The 15523-nt window shown below is 33.8% G+C and overlaps 1 protein-coding gene across 8 annotated transcripts in view; it reads right to left on the bottom strand.

Moving 5' to 3' along the window:
* Positions 1 to 15523, bottom strand: part of NOVA1 (NOVA alternative splicing regulator 1) — a 179592-nt gene that overhangs the window by 72684 nt on the left and 91385 nt on the right. The gene's annotated exons all lie outside the window — the stretch shown is intronic.

Below are 15523 nucleotides of genomic sequence, written 5' to 3'. Positions count from 1 at the left end.
TGGATTCTTCAAGACCCCACAAACTGCTTCAATTAGGGCACAAAGATGGCACTCAAATGCAAAGCTGCAAAACCAATGAGCAATACCTCTCTGAAAGTAAAAAATGAGAGATTTCTGAAAGATAACATACTGATGATGTGATGGTATTTTAAAAAACTCCTATTGGTGTAGAACCCATAATCACTAACTTTCCAAGTCATCCAGGATATCATCATATTCAGAATACTCATAAATTTCTTCCAAAATGAAATTGTTCTATTTGTGCTACAAAAAAATCAACACCAGTTCTTATCTACTGATTTCTTCTTTTAAAACATCTAAAGGATGAAGGATGGCAGAAGATGGATGCAGAACTGTGGAAAAATACTTCCTTGATATATATATATATATGGCGGGGGGGGGTGTGTTTGTTTGTTTTGAGTTTTTTGGGGGCTTTTTTGTGATGAGACTGTTTTTTGATGATTAAATGGCTTTGCTGTATCACAGAAAAGGACTATTTTAGATATTGGGTTACAGTTTAATACATCTTTACTAAAGAAATAATATAAAAACCCCCCAGTATCAATTCTAAGGATAAGAGTATGACACTTCACTGAAACAATCCATGTTCTGTATTTCACATATCAAACCACTTAAATAGGTTCCAGAAAATTAGTTTTGACTTGATGAACAGGATCTGACAGGAGTTGGAAACAAACTCCTCAAACTCCCCAAAACCTAAAAGCAACTGAAACATGAATATTGTAGTTTCCAGTTTTGTTCTCCAGGAATACCAACATAAGACAACATACATGCTAAAGTAAAACTGCTTTAAAATTTCACATAATACATACTTTCAAAAACACATTTTCTACACTTCCAACATATGTAATTTTTTGATATTCATTGCTTCACTGTTGTCCTCAAATACCAGTAGAACAGAAGACAATTATAACATGAACTATCAAGATATTAGTGTATTCCTAAAAATATAATAATACCATATCAACTGATTGTTGTTGCAAAGATAAGCCAGATACATATCTCTATTCAATGACAGTGCATATTTTGCTTCAAGACTATGGAGAATGGGAGCAAAATAACAAATCTGAACCATGGAATTAACACAAAAATAAATATAATAATTTTTTTCATCTATATATTCCTAGTAAATAGTATTGATTAAGGTCACAAACTTCTCTCACATAAAATTCATTCACTCTACCTAAGAAAATGAACATGACAATGTAATGTATTAACAAGTTTGCAACAACTACTGAAGTTCACCACATGTTGGTTGGCCTCATTTCCACTGTACAACCTGCATGGAATCACATAGATTAATGTACCAGAGTGGTAAGCAACCTTCTCCATAAAATTCCCTTTCTATCAATTTTATGTTTATACAATCAGCTTTTATAATCTTAAAAAATGCTCCCTACAAGAGTGCAACATAGAATTTAACAGAGAATAGTACGGTAACCTTAGGAATTTCCATGAAAAAAAAAAAAAGTGTTTCATTAGTTAATGTTCTTTGCCTGCTTCTGTGGATGATCTCTAATATTAAATATTTTATTGCCTAAAGATGAAGGAGCACACTAAAAGCTTTGCCTACTTTTAAGGTAACATATTCACATACACTTAAAATCTGAATTTTATCTTAAGTATCAGGCAATACTGAAATTCAACACTAGTAGAAGCACTCCAGCAAAAAAGACACTTTTTTTTTGTCTATTAAAATATGTTATTTAAAAATAATTAAAATTTGGATTAAAACATGCCAACCACTATTTCAAAATATGTCAGATTATTAATCCTTGACCTCAGATTTAAAATTAGAATGTTTACACTCTTAACTGCAAGTTATAAAAGTCTCCCAATCAAATGCCTGTTTCTCAAGAGGAAGATTTTAAAAATATTTTTTGACCTCGTACAGCACGTTTTTAACAAATCCACTTCAAAATATAGCTAATTTTCTTTTCCAAACGCTCTATCAGAAAAGGGAGTTTCACTGACATGAGTGAAAGTCACCACAGCAAATGCAACTTGGTTCCTAGACAAAGCTTTCTTAATGCCTTTTTCCTATTCCTACTTGGCTCCCTCCCCTTTTGCAAACGTTGCCTGTGGTTTCTGTGTAAAGCAACCGAGCTCAAGGAAAATGCTCTGGGGAGTCTTTACAAGGTAGTATTAATTGTCTCCTAAATGATGAGATGTGAGGTGGACTGATCAATGCAGCTAATGCAAGTGTTCTCTAGGTCAGCAGACAACACACTGAAACAAAACACAGATCAGGTTACGGCCAGCTAGGGAGCCTCATTCAGAAAGCACTTAACAGGGATGACTTCTGTCAAAACACTTGAATGGAAAACAGTTGATGCTAAATAGGAATTTCGTTAGACTTGACACTAAGTGACTAAAGGGTATTTTGCAATCTGTGTTATTTTAGAAGGTGCAGCATAATAAAAATACACCGTATGTCATACTGCAGACCAAACATGTTATATTTCAGTACGCATAAACTACGATGTAGTAGCAGAAATCACTGTTCCATGGAAAAATAAAATTGTGCAAAAACGTATCTCACGCTGAGTTAAAGTTTTAAATTGCACATTTACTTTGATAGTCACGTGCACAAAAAAAATTAAAAAGGTGTAGAAAGTGTACACCGAACAGTTTTGAATTGTCTTAATCTTTTTGAAGCAATGTTGTCATATTCCTGCACAACTGTAAGAGCTTTTCATTCAGATACAAGAGTAAAATAATTTGAAGAAGAATTATGCAAAAGAAAAATTGCCAGCTATATGACCAACCTGTATAGCAAAAATAAACCTACGGATCACTAACACTGGTGAAATTCCTGCCATTTTAAGAGCTTTTAGGTTCCATTAGAGTATGAATTAAAGTGTCAGATTGCTTATAATTTTCTGTTAACAGTTTTATGAAATCCTTTTTTCACATTTCTGTGAATAAAAGCTCAGCCATCTATATATATACTTTTTCATCATATGATTTTCAAAATATGTACTTAAAATATAGATCTAATTTTTGAAATAGCTGACAAAGAAAATTAAATTACCAAAAATCATTGCCCTTAATTATGTTGTGTAAGCATAACCAATATAAAAATATTGTCTTTTTAAAAATTATTTACAATTCAATTAGGTTCTAGGGTCATGTATTGTACACTGCCTTTTAAATAGGAAGATATAAAACATATACAAAAGAAGAATAATTTTGACATAGATAATGGCCAAATGTAGAATAGGTGATCATCATCCCTGTACATTAAATAAACACAGAAAAAATGATTTAATGTATGTTCAGTAATAACAAACTCTGTGGTAGAAATTTGCATGTATCTATAAATTGGAAAAAAAATCTAAAAACATGCTGCTATTTCTACCATCATTGAATGTTTATTTCTTTCTAAGGAATATTTTTCAGCAAGTGTGGTGCCATTTCTTTCCCCTTATATTAGATTCCAAATTCAATTTGCATGTGTGGGTTTTAACTTTTTCTTATCAAATAAGAGGCAGAATCTAATTGCACAAAAAAAAAAAAAATCTGTACACTCATCAAAAGTTTATCTGTAAAACCATCAGAGAAAAAAAGAAACCTTTATCTGTTTTTTTTTAGTTTATTTTGTTTAGTTTGGAGGGGGGAATTTTCGGGCCCTTTTTTTTTACATGGCACTGGAGAGAATACTTCTTTTTTCTCTACCGTTCCATGGGAGAGGGAAAAGTGAAACCATTACCAGGCATCACACAATTTACAGGAAACTAAACCCTTTTGGTATCTAATAAATTAGGACTAAAACAAACAGGCTTGCAATAACTTTGTTTAAGAACTCATTTTTCCTCCTACCTCATGTATCTATCTAAAATTTTACTTCTGGCAAAAAGCCTTGGACACCACAATAATTTTTTCAAGAACTTCCAAACAACAGAACATGATTTTTCTCTGAGAATGTTACTTATTGGACAATTGATACAGCTTTTAAAGCAATCATTAGAATAAATGGCAGGAGATAAATGATCCTGATGTTTTTGATGTTTGTATTTCTGTACTTAACTGGCACGCATCTATACATGGTTGCCACTAAAATCTAAAATGCTTAGTTAAAGACTCTGATTCAATGTGTAGGAGTTCTTCTGTACTCACAGAAATGCTCACTAAATGTTAAATGTGCTTCTGTATTTTTGGAAAATAAGAAGAATTTCTCAGCTGAACTGTTTTGGGGAATGCATGATACCTTTCAGAAATCTCTGGCATTTATATGACTCTATAAACTTTACACTGGGCTTTTATGTCAGTCTTAAAGAGAATTTGAAAACCTAAAAAGCACAATGCAATAGCAGCCCAGTGTAATCCCAATACATCCACTAATTAAATCTCTTTGTATTTTTCCTGTGCACTATGTCAATTTCTTTGATACTAAAACGGCGAACCTTTTAGTGAGAGAAGCCAAAACTAAAACCTTAACTAAGTGAAAGTTGCACTACAGTCTCTCATCTGCTCATTTACATTAACCTTTTTGCTTGATGACTCCCAGTACAGCACTCTACTAAACCCAACGCCCCATATATGTATTTTTGTGACCCATGATCAACTGGCTGTTAGAGTAGGATTCTACAGAACATCACACAGACTAATTCAGCCAAAAATTGGTCTTGCAAACCCCTTGGTAAAATAGGACTGTGCTTTGACACTATTCGCAAGCAAACTAAAAATTGTCAGTAACTTGATTAACATGAAATTCTGATAAACTCTTTCTTGAATATAACTTTTCCACTGTCCATTTGCATAAAGCCTCAGAAAATGAAATTAATAATATTTTTTTCTTAATTTGAATGCATTAGAAGTATGTCACAAGGCCTTCAACAGATATAAAAAAAACCCTTTTCCATACAAATGATAAAATGTACAGTTTTAAATGCAACACGTAAGAACATCCCACAGATGTGTGAAGTGTTACAGAAATCTCAACTGGACAGTTTTCTCCTTCAGTTCTTATCTCTTTCCTATCCTTTTTACCTTTGTTTCTCAACAGAGAATTAACTGGTCTTAACACAGAGTCTGTACCCGTATTCCTCACTGACAAAAAGGCGTCTCCCAAAGTAAAGCCTAATGATCTCCGACATCCCAAACTGAAAGGGGAAACAAGGCCTGGTAGGAATTCTTGCGCATTGATGTTCTGCTCTTGTTTTCATCCAGACAAAATAATGTTGGAACTGCTTGCACAGGATACTCACACAAATAAGGGTGTGTTCACAGGAACCCTTACTACTCTTAGCAGAAGAACCTGACTGCTGAACTTGGGTTAATAACACATCTTTTAAGCATGACATACGGACAGCCATGCACATATTTGTGCACATACATATTCATACCCACATATATACCAATTTGTTTTACTCTGATTGAAGAAGTGAGAACTTTCACCAGAACTCAGAAATTGAAATGGATCGAATTTAAAAATTCTGGAAAACTTATTAAATGTCTGAATGAAAACAAGTTTACAATCCATTGTGATTTGGTCACAAGATGAATTGCATGAATCCATGTTTACCGTACTTACAGCTAAAGAAACAGATTATTCCCATGTGAGAGAGAAAGCATGGAAATTAAAAACACTCAAACCTCATCATTATTAAAGGTTTAGAAGAGATGATAAGTCATGTTACAAAGCAAACAATCCTTTGAATATAAACTATTTAGTTATGTATCAGCTACTTGTAAAATTATCTATAACAAATGAACTACTGTTTAATCAAACAAAATCCACCTGAGTCCATCATAGCATTTACAATAAAAAAGGGAATATAAAACACAAAATTTAAACAAAATACAAAAAAAATATTAATGTAATCATTGCTATTTACATCTTCTCCCTAAAAAAAAAATCACGCGAGTTTTGATGAGTCCCAAATTGCATGGTATTCTCTGCTAACAAAAAGATATCTGCTTCAATTTTTTCTTAACAGTGGTAATATGGCTGATGGACTTCAATATGCTTCTGATTTTTTTACAAAGGAAATGAGCTCACCATTATGATACTTTCTAATAATGGAATATAACAATTTGATTATTCATGTATTTTTTAGATGATCACTGCATGGAATATTGCACAGAGTTACTATTTTTTTCCCTATCAGTAACCATCTAAATAAGTAAACATTTATTAAAAATCCAGGAGTGAAATTTTGTGAAAATGTGAAAATCTATGATGGGTAAAGCTTTCAAACTCATTAAAAACGAAGTACACACAATACCGCCAGAAGACCATATCTACTAAAGAAAAGAAAATAACTGACCTTATTTTTAGAAGAGAATAGAAAGAAAAGAAATAGCATATGTTTTTCAACATAACTGGAATGATTTTTTTTATTAGCAAAAGATTGTGAGACAATTTTTTCCCATAAAGTAACGTTCAGTTGACAATTACTGCTTTTATACTATGTTATTGTAATATGAACCTTTGTTCGTAATGCCTCCTACACGTACAATTACCAAACCAAAGGGAAAAAACCACTCATTTAAACAGTATAATATATACTCTGAGAAATTGCAGGAACTGATACATTTTATAATTTAAAAGTGGTAACAGCTGAAATCACCAAGGGAGATTTTCTCCTTAAATAAATTTCTCAAGTTCCACAGTTTAAAAGCCAGTGAAAAGCTTTGGAAAATCCTCCTGGATAAGTTGAGATGCTCAAGAAATCAAATCACATAATACAATCACTGACATTTATTTGTTTAGAGGAAGCAAACTTCAGGTTTTACCAAAACTTCAGGTAAATGAGTCACACTCAAAGTTAAGATTAGAAATTCTACTAAAATATTTATGACTTCATGTTTTTTTTTTTTCCAGGTAAACACTGACAGTGATTAGAGGAACATGATTTTTTGAGAGTATGTTTATTACTATTGAATGCTTTGTAAATTAGGTCATGATCCTGCAAGAAATCACCTTTATCTATAGAGTTCAAGGCAAACATTAGAGAGGAGCATAATTCCAGGCACGAATAAAATCTAAAGAAGCATGCTATAGTAACTGTATCATTAGAACTATTCTACATAATAATCCAGAAATATGAGGAGAGACACAAGGATACATACACCTTTTGTTTTCAGACTAAGAATGTTCTGTCAAAACCAGGATGTACTCCTGTTGTGCTGCAGTCAATACAGCATACATCCGGAAAAGGCCCATACAAACACACATGCACAAACACAAACGCCAATCTTTTTGTATCTAGCTCCTTTTTTCATCTCTAAGTGCTAGTCTAATTCCATACTCTGCTCATAGTAGATTTTATATGCTGTATTTTTAATTAAATCCATAGCTCCCCAGCTAGTTCGGAATTTATATGTTTATACGGTAAGAAGATAGAAGAGTTTCTGATTACTGCTCAAACATTCAGTATGTCAAACTTATTTTTCTTTGTCTTCCTAGCTCCTTCCTGATCGCCAGATTGTAACACTTCTATAGCATGTCCTGCTGATTTTTCTATGAATAGCATTAATCTCCTCTAAATTTAGTTTTCTAAAATTTATGCCCTGAGTCCAATGTAGCCAGTTAAGAAAGATAGGGATGTCCATGAACAGTGCACCCCATCTACATTTAGATTGAATCATCCCAAAAAGATAAGAAGTTCTCACCATTAATTACACAAGGAACTATTAGTTTAGATAAGATGGAGGCTCCTCAAAGGCTTGCTACATACATGCATAACACAAAACTGTTTTCCAGAGACAGATACAACATAAATAGTGATACAATAATCAAGATCTTACTAAAGCTATAATAATTACTACAGCAACATTAAAAACATTACCTGGGCGTAGAAAGAAAGCATTATGCAAAATGATTTTGATGCTGTAAGAGGTAAACTGAAGTTTAATAAAGAGATATTTTCCTCAAAAAACCAATGTCACGCTCATTTCTGCCCACCATAATATCTATATAAATTCATAAGTATTTTGTCACATAATATGTCTACAATAAAAAGGAGTAGAAAATGTTATGTAGGCAGAACTGTTTCTAAATAGAACTCTTTCACAACTTTTTGCACTGGATGACAGTTGCTCTTTCTCTATTTTTATAGCTACACATTCTTTTTTCCTAAGCACTCAAAAATTCCTGCTGCACAGGTTATTTGCTGGACTATTTTCATTCTTGTACAAAATTACTTTTAAAATAGCCGAGGTAGATATAATGGCCCTGGGAAGTTCAGTACCAATGAGAATCAGATGAAGCGAACAAAAGCTCCCCTGCCAGTACTGATTGAGCCAGACAGGAGCCTTTTTTAAAGGCCAGTCATTTTGTGACTATTTTCAACTATTTAAAAGAATAATGTAATAACATAATATTTATACAAATGGTACAAGATTTCAATGTGTTTACTATTTATATTATTGGATTTAAAAGAAGGAATCTGCATCTCAAAGGACTCCAAGGCATAAGAGTTCTTCCACAGCTATGTTTTAAGAGTAGCCTCACGGGGCTGGAATTTCTAATTAATCTAACTAAGTTACTGATGCTCAGATACTCCACCATGGCCCTGCTGCGCAGTAACACAAGAAAAACTTGACAGAATTAAGAATCTCACCAGTTTTCCCCTCAATAGGCAACAAAAGACAAGTTCACCTCTAAAAATCAGACTCTCTGCAGATACAAATATATGTGAAATTGTCTCCTATTTCTATTTTCCTGAGATCTCATTTTTATAGAATGGCAGCAGATTTATGAAAAAAGAATGTGAACTTCAAGAATGGTATCTAATCTGTGCTAACTACCTATATGAAATCTGTACCAGGGATGGCCCGGCCCTTGACAGTCTTTTGAGTCTGTTCCCTTCTCTAGCACTAAACCAGGGATGCTCATAAAGCTCTTCTACCTCAGCAGCAGCAGAGGAGCACTGCAGCTACATGTGTTGGGGATGTGAAGGAGAGTGGGTGCAGTCACTATCCCTCTGCTCTTCCCTTTTTCTCCAACTACAGAACTTCTTCCTTGTTACAGGAAAGAAGTTGAAGGCTCAGTAATTCTGCTGAGGAGAGAGACAAACACTGACAATGTCCCCAAGGTCCCATACCACCTGGTACTAGAAGACTTAGAGCCTTGGGGATAGGCACCCCTGCAGCAGGATCACACTGGCCAGCAAAAGCTGGATTATTAAAGAGCATTTGTGCTCACAGAAACTTATGATCTCTTATCCCTAGAAATAACAGCATCAGAGTGGGTGGTAGTGCTCTGATATGCTTTTTAAACATGATTGTGACAGGCTCAGATGTCATCGTTTATTCAAATAAAGCACAATTTTTCACATTCATTAGCAAGCCAATGAATGGCAGTAATGTACATTAAGCTGAACAAGGGTGTGAAAATGCCATAAAGTATTTATGTGCCTGAGGGATGTAACAACCCTTCGCTTATCCTTTTTTTTTTACCCCAAAATTACCTGTCACCTATAAAGAAAATGACTTTTTCTTGCCCTCAAATCTTAATTACTTGTGGAGTCTTTCAGATTTTCATTATTCACTAGTCATGCTCACACATCTCTTTTGGGGAAAAAAAATAAAGAAGTATCTTTGGAATGTGGAGAGAAGACCTAGAACCTGTGGAAAAGGTGCGGTTTTTATGGCTTGCTAAGATTTGGAATGTAATTTAAATACTAGCAATGTACATTTTCAAAATTACATTTTAAGTGTCAGTAAACAGAGGAAAGTAGTTAAAGTTTCACAATATGAAAAGTGTTATATGAAAAGAAATGGAATGGGAAGATCAATTTTTAAATTTGTATATCCAAAGCACTGGCAATTGAAGATTTTAATGACTTAACTAACAGTACTTAACACCAAAGGAGTAGTCTAAATTGTCTAACAGGAAAACTGACTGGAAACCACAAAAGTTGAGGAAAAGACAGAAAAAGAACTGGCACCAACCACATAAATTGCAAAGACAGAATGCCTACAAGTCAGTAATACTTTTCACACAAATATATACAAAATAAATATAGCCCAAAATAAACACAGCTCAATTTTTTCAAAAAAAATTGATCAGAAGAATGACTTCATATAATATCCATGTTTTATGTCTTTTTTAGATAGAGGTATTTGAAATATGTCTACCATGTTTCTGGGTACAAATATGTACCAAGGACATTAGAAGCTGCTCTCTCAAGTGAAACAGGTTTGAGAATGAACAACAACTATAAATCAAGAGTTGTGTACTACTTTAAGGTCAAAGCCTAGCATGAAGCATTTATTCCAGTCTAGAAATAAAAAAGTTGAAGTTAAGTAGTTTCTAATCACAAACAGAAACAAGAATAAACAAAGTGAAAACCATCCACTGATATTTTGTAATTTTTGAGACAATATTTCACAGCTATACACAGCAATACTCTTTTCTCAAAGTTTAATTTGTGCCCACTCAGAACAAGGCACAGACTGAAAAAAGCTTTGTTAATAACAACATATCCTCTGTTTCAATAGCGTGGAGTATGTTCCTAATGCTGTTATTGATCAAGTGCATCAGAATTATGTCAGGTTGTAAAATCTGTCTGTTTTTCTAGAGAAATCTAATTTTAGATTTCTCTCTTCAAAACTAATAAACTAGCCCGAAATAGAAATGAAATTCCTATTCATTCTGAAATCCTTTTTAGCACTAAATAAACATGGAGAATTGTAAAATATGTATTAGATTAATAATGGACTAATACATCCTAAAATGGGGAAAAACCCAAATGCAGCAGAATCCTTATTCTTTGATCATGCATGAGATTTTGCTTTAAGTCAAGGAAATTGGTTTTGCCCATTTGAAAAAGAATTTACCACCCTTATTAGATTGTTTAATCTTCTCTCAAACCATTTAATCCAAGGATTGTTTACTCCTGTAAAAATGATACAAAATGCACTTTGAATTCTTTTTTCTTGTAAGAAAAAACAAGATCAGAATCATGACAAAAATAACACCAAAAAGTCCCAGAAATTTCATGAAGCTAGAATTAATAAAGCCTATTCCCTACAGATTTGCATCTTTTTAAGGTAGGGAGATGCAGTCTCTGACAGAAGCTTTTCCCAAAGTTGTCTGGGGACAGCAAATAAAGGCATAAAGAAATCCCAGAGGATTTCATAGCATCATTCTCCAATCCAAAGATGCTTATCTATTAAACACATGTAAGAATTTAATTATCTGAGAGAAGTTCATCTCTTTGTCAAATGCAGATCATATTCATAAAGGGTCCAATGTTTCATGAAAGTAACACTGGGACTGGTCAAACAAATCAGGTGTTTTCTTTAAAATTTTCCTAATCATCATTGAGAAGCCAATAGTATATCGTTGAGAAGCCAATAGTATATCGTTGAGAAGCCAATAGTATATGCATATATTAATAAAAATAAAAATTCAACTATTATGAATTTGCATATTTAGCCCTTTTGTAGGTTTTTGATAAACTAGGATTCATAGATTTTGAACTTTGCCTTCCAATGAAGCATGTAAACCTCCCTTACAGTCACAAATGGTGCCCTTAGAAATATGTTTATTAAAAAACCCAAAGATCTTTAAAAGAAGTCATGCAACTCTAATTCTTCCTGAGTACTGAGCAACTATACTGTGTCAAGTGTAAAAAGTGGATATTTACTTCTACTGAATTTGCATTTCCTGCGGTGGATTTTTTTGTATACCATGATACTTACATTCTGATATCAAGATCACTCTGAATTGTATTCACGACAGTTATATTCAAGTAGGAAAAATTATGATATCATAATTCTCATAATTATAGCTCTCAATAGGTCTCAATCCCTGAATTATTCCCAGCTTTTTGTACCCCCCTAAGAAAACATACTGCAAAATTTAGGGATCTAGAGATGGTCAAATGCTTGAAACATTAGGTACCTGAAAGTAAAGTACCAAGTAATAACTGAGGTACTTATGCATGTAAAAAGGAATGAAAAAAAAATTTAATAGATCATCACCAAACTGAAAAAGGAAGAGGAAAAAACAAACTTGTTAAACAATGGGTGCTATTTTAGATCGACTAACAAAACTACAAGAGATAAGAGATGTAGATGAGGTTAAACATAAGTTTTCAAATAAAAGATAAGTGAAAAATATACCACAGGACTGTTGATTACGATTAATCTAGTCATTTGGTCCTTTTTATTTTCTACACTGTTTTTCATTGCAGCATTTGGTGTAATGCTGTATTTTGTTTGCCTTAGTAACCATGAATATTACATGCATTGTGCTCAGTTTTAGAACATGAATGTTTCTATATTTATATGTTTCTTGTTAACAGGCTATGGAATTCAAAACCTATGGGACTTTGGGGCCTTAATTTAAGCCTGTGGCAATGACGCAGCTGTTCATTTATAAGCAATCATCACAGATATAGAAGTTTTAAGATTAAATTTGAAAAGTCACTTTCCCAAACTTTTAAAATTATTCAATTATAGCAGAATCAGTGTTTTTTTTCTTGGGAATTATTTTTACTCATTATGCTTGTTCCAAGTTTTGAATCAAACCAAACCAATTTTACAAAGCATTCCACCTGAGCTTGCACCATGTTAGAATTGCAGATTAAGTATCAGTATTTGATTATTATTGTAATATTTGCTTCTCACATACATAATTATAATATATCATCAACCATGACCCACTCAAGTGTCTTTTGAAGTTGGCATTATAAATTTTACTTCACATTCACCCAGGTGCAATTGAACACTATTTATTTAAATGAAACTTCTCCTATCATTGAATCAAATAATTATAAAGTAGTATTATTTATCGGTCTTATAGACATGCCCTAAATAAAGCTATAAACCAAGCAGATGACTCTATCAACATGCGAAATCTACATGTCTGTTGACATCTACGGATAACAACATATTAAAGAGTCAACATTGATCAAAGGTCCGAAGAATCTCTTTCACAGGGAAAGGCTGAGGGAGCTGGGCCTGTTCAACTTCAAGAAGAGATTAATGAGGGGGACCTCATCATTGTGCCTAAGTATCTGAAGGGAGGGTGTCAAGAGAAAGGATCCAGGCTCTTCTTGGTGGTGATAAGCAATCAGACCAGAGGCAATAGAAAGAAATATGCACAGAAAGTTCCACCTGAATGTGAGGAAGAACTTCTTTACTGTGAGGGTGACTGAGCATTGGAACAGATTGTCCTGAGAGGTTGTGGAGGCTCCCTCACTGGAGATATTCAAGGACCATCTGGATGCAATCCTGTGCCATGTGCCCTAGGATGACCCATTGTGGTTCCTTCCAACCTGACTTATTCTGTGCTTCTGTGAAATGTATTTTTTCAACTGACATGACATAACAGCTGTGTACCTGTGCTAAAAGTTACTTTTTCAAATAGGATACTCTATTTTATAGGATTAGGACAATAATCCAAGGTGCAAAAGGGCTGATTGTGATGGGGTCTAGAAACTCTGAATTAGTGCCAAAGCTAAATTCCTGTGGCTAAAGTCCAAAGTTCTGCTGTAATAGGTGGCAACACCATAGAAAGCTTTGCAAACAAGTTCTCAGAGTACTGTCAAGTTGATCAGTAGATACTGATGAAAGTAGTATTTTCAGATGGCTGATAGAAATAGTATCATATTACCGTGGCTCTCTTTCTTGATAGTAACAGGAAGTCTCCTTAGGTGTATAGCAGCAGTATTGTTTAATCCCTCCTTAATATTTTGTCCTGACTACAGGCTGTGAAAGAAAAGTTTCATCTCCAATGAATACTATAAGGTTCAACAATATATTAGTCATTTAAAAATCCAAAAAACTGCAAGACAAGAAACTTAGTTTCCTTTCATTCCTCTTCCTTTATCCCATGAATTTTTCTCTTCATTAAAAAAAAATAAAAATCAGAAGGCAGTGTTTCCTAAAGCAAGGCAGGCCTCCCAAAAGACAATCACCCAGGTTTTGTGATTTTCCTACAAAGAAATAACTCTAGCCTCCTTTCCCTACAGATCTAGCCACTGACATGAAACTTTGCAGCAAAAATCCTCAAGGAAATGCAAGTAAAAATTACAAAGTTTTCCAAAGCAGACAGTCTCCTTTCAAATGCAGTTTCACCTTTTCCTTGCAGACACACTGGGGACTTTCTTCAGTAGCACCAGACAGACATAAAATGCAAATAAATGTGCAAAGACTAGAAAGGAGTATGATGTAAGCTACTGGTTAAGAAAAATGGTACCATAAGAGTGCAACATCTAAAGGCACATGACTTGGGTTGCTATAGATGCCACAAACTCAAGTAGGTGAGAATTTCTGAACTAGGGTAGGATAGGATTTTCTATTCTTTGTATGTTTCTCAGATCTCTCCTTTTTCACAGGTGCCACAAAGCTCTCTGCAGTGGTGGTCAAAATCAGAGAGAAATACAACTGGAAAGACACCTATCTTTTTGCGCATTTATTTACATTGATGAGTAAGCAGCAGGAAAACTGCTTTCTCACTATCCGTTAAATAAAATGTAGGCAGCACAAAAGATTCAGAAGTATGAAGACAACACTAGGAGCTGGATGCTTAAGACCTGTATTTCTTGATTTGTTATGTCCCAACCTCTGGCATACACAGTTTAAAATACAGTTAATTAAAGATTATCTACCTCTCAACATTTTAGCAAGACACACTATTTTTTTGTATTATTTGGAGATAGGTATTGCTCACGTTATTAAAGACTGTTTTGTATGATATGTATTCAAGAGAAATCTAAACTTAAAATTGATGCTTCAACTTTGTCTTTTCCTGATGTATATATAGAAGCATGTAGCTATAAATTCTGAAAAAAAAAATAGTTTTATTAATGTTAACACAAAAAACTTCAAATGCCACATATCCTGCAAGTCAGTCTGCTTCAGAGTTCTGTCTCATTGATGTAAGTTTTATTTTCCTTAATCAGTTTTATTACTTTGTCCTATTAGAAGTGCATTTCTTTCCAAGTTCACTCCAAATCAAATATCTTAAAGGAAATCCCCTCAGGATAATTCCCTGATGCAAGCATTACCAAACAGTTATAGTGATAGCATGTAAATGACCACAATGCTGATGCTCCTTCCGGAAATTGTCAAACATCATTTGACTTCTGGAAGGAATTGGCAAAAAATTGTAACATGCAGAAATTTCATGCGCTAGTGGCGATTAGAGGTCATTGTTCCCAACCACGAATTTGAACCCTGCTCAACTATCTAATACAAATCTACCTATAATGCAAAGCTCTTCCTAGGAAATGTGTATCTCAGGTCTCCAAAGTGATAACCAATCAGAAAGGAACCAAAAAACCTCTTCCTCTGCTCTCTGGGTTTTTACATGAACATGAAAATGCAGCTTGAAGTAATCAAGGTTTTTCTATCCATTAACTAATAGTATCTTCTAAGACAGTTGGTATTCCAAATGCTTAAGGAATAAGTTCTAAGTAGTGGTATGGCCGGACGTCCATGATAAAAAAAAAGCAGCCTGCAGGTAATCCAGAAGAATAAACCTCCAGAATTTAAAAAAGATCACCAATGAGACCAGCTTTCCTTTTGACAAAAGTTC

This window comes from Zosterops lateralis, assembly GCF_965231275.1.
Source record: "Zosterops lateralis genome assembly, chromosome: 6".
Taxonomy (NCBI): Eukaryota; Metazoa; Chordata; class Aves; order Passeriformes; family Zosteropidae; genus Zosterops; species Zosterops lateralis.
This window is presented reverse-complemented; position numbering and strand designations above follow the sequence as displayed.